Here is a 2,162-nt window from a genome sequence, read left to right on the forward strand (position 1 = left end):
TCTTATTTGCTGTGGGACCTCAGGCAAGTAAGTCACCCTCTCTGTGCCTCGGTTTCTTCCCTTAATAACACGAGGACAAGACAGTCCTTAGCTTGTAATGGACACGAAGTGAGTTGACAGATGTAAAGACTCGGAACGGTGCCTGCCTGGAACCTAGACAGCTCTCAGTAAAAGTTTGATACATAAATCCATAAAATTTTCTCTGGCACTGACTGCTCAGGAAATGTTAAGTATTGTCTCAGGGTGGCTGGTAAAAAGGATTCCTCACCAAGGCTCCCTGGCTTTCTCTCCTCATTCCGCGCCACCCTGAGCGAGGCAGAGAAGGTCACAATTGTCTCCCTTGTCAAGTGGGAACACTCAACCCGGGTATGTGTGTGGTGGTGGGGGCAGCCCCAAACTTGGTGTCCTGGCGCAGGGTGAGGGTCCCAAATGCAGACTTTCAGACCATGTCTGACCCCCGACCCCATCTTCAAAGCAAAGAGAGAAAAGCAGGTGTTCCATTAGCTACAGGGACCCTGGGGAATAGTGGACAAAGAGCAGTGGTTCTCAGCGGTGGTCCCAAGCACAGCATCAATGTCACCTGGGGGCTGGCTAGGGATGCGCGGTCTTGGGCCACCCAGAGTTACGGAGCTGGCAGCTCTCCAGGTGTCGCTGTCCATGCTGGCGTCCGTGGACCACTGGCCTAGGGGTGCAAAGCACAGACAGGGAGCCAGACCTCTGGGCTGCAATACTGGATCTGCCAACTAACAGCTCTGTGGCCTTTCCACATCACTTCATGTCCCCAGGCACCCACTTCCCAACTGCAATGGAGGTAACCATCCATCCAATCCTGACCTGAGGCTGCACCAAGGTCTCAGTGAGCTCATACCTCGCTTGGTACAAGTGCTCACGGAAATCATTCCATTGTAGGGACCGGCTTTCATCTGACAGTGTGAACTTCTGCGTGTGTGCACTTATAGCCTTCCTTGCAGGAAGGGGTGAGAACTGTAGATATGAGCTGGCTTCTTTTTTTTTTTTACGTCATACGGGTAATGTGGAGATGTCATAACAAGGTATGAGGGAGGCACATGTCACACAAGAGCATGGACACCCAGCCATCACACTTACGAACTACAAAAGGATCATAATTGGTTTCTTGGAAACTCCATACTTGGTAAATGTGTAAAGTTAGTAGGTAACTCCATCCATCAAGTCTACTAATCCTTGAAATCCTAAAATCAGGGAATCTGTGCTTTAAGGTCAGAGGTCACTGAAACGCTTTCACAAGTGGGTAAACCGAGGCTCCCTGACCACTTTCTGGGAACTGAGATGGTGCCAGGAACTTGCTCTGGGCCCCTCCCAGAGCATCACCACCACACAAGTAACCCTTAGTTTCTATGGAAAGTTCACGGATCTGCCCCTGCCAAGTAAGCAGGAATGGGCCATCCCCAGGCTCCTGAGTTTCCTGAGACCCTCACCTGGGCAGAGGGCACCCACAGGGAGCCAGGGCACGGTAGGTCTTGGGTCTGAGAAATGGCAGCCTGCTCTGCAGAGGGGAAACACTCATTTTACATCTGAAAAAACTAAGGCTGAGGTCACAAAACCGCTACAGGCACAGCAAGGATTCAAACCCAGGTGTGTTGAACCTCCAATCCCAAGAGATTTCTAGGTTTGGGAGCCTGTGTGCCTCCCAGCTGCCACTCTCCAAAACCCCAGCCTGACCTGAGCAGGCCCTACCCTCCATCTGTCTCCAGCAGCCTAGGTTTGGAGGTGCTGACGAGGAAGTCAAACAGAGGGGCAGACCTCAGCAGGTTCACCATCTGCCACAGGGGGGACTGTGGGGCCCGTCAACCCCACTTGATTCCCAGGCAGGTCACACCAACATAGCTTCCCAGACACCAGACCGAGCATCAGACCCTGGACCCTGAGACTGAAGGGCGGGCCTGCCAACTGATTCTGTTACGGAGCCTCTCAGGCCTCAGCAGACAGGCTGGGAGCTGGGAGCTTCCCGGCGTCACCAATGGGCCTGATGGCCCTCGAGGAGGGGCAGGGGCGTGGGTGACTCTGTGGACATCAGGTGGGCGGTTACTGAACACTTATGATGCGTGGAAAATTCTCAGGGCTCCACTTTTGTTGGCTCATTTCACCCTCACGAACAACCCAAGGAGACCAAGGCACAGAGA

At 53.2% G+C, this 2,162-nt stretch overlaps 1 non-coding gene across 1 annotated transcript; it reads right to left on the reverse strand.

Annotated features, from left to right (window-relative positions):
- Positions 1-1,018: 1,018 nt before the first annotated feature.
- LOC141569534 (small nucleolar RNA U13) lies at positions 1,019-1,122 on the reverse strand. The gene has a single exon (XR_012493258.1). It is a non-coding gene; the product is annotated as a small nucleolar RNA U13 (small nucleolar RNA).
- Positions 1,123-2,162: the final 1,040 nt, after the last annotated feature.

This window comes from Rhinolophus sinicus, linkage group LG18 (assembly GCF_036562045.2).
Source record: "Rhinolophus sinicus isolate RSC01 linkage group LG18, ASM3656204v1, whole genome shotgun sequence".
Lineage (NCBI taxonomy): Eukaryota > Metazoa > Chordata > Mammalia > Chiroptera > Rhinolophidae > Rhinolophus > Rhinolophus sinicus.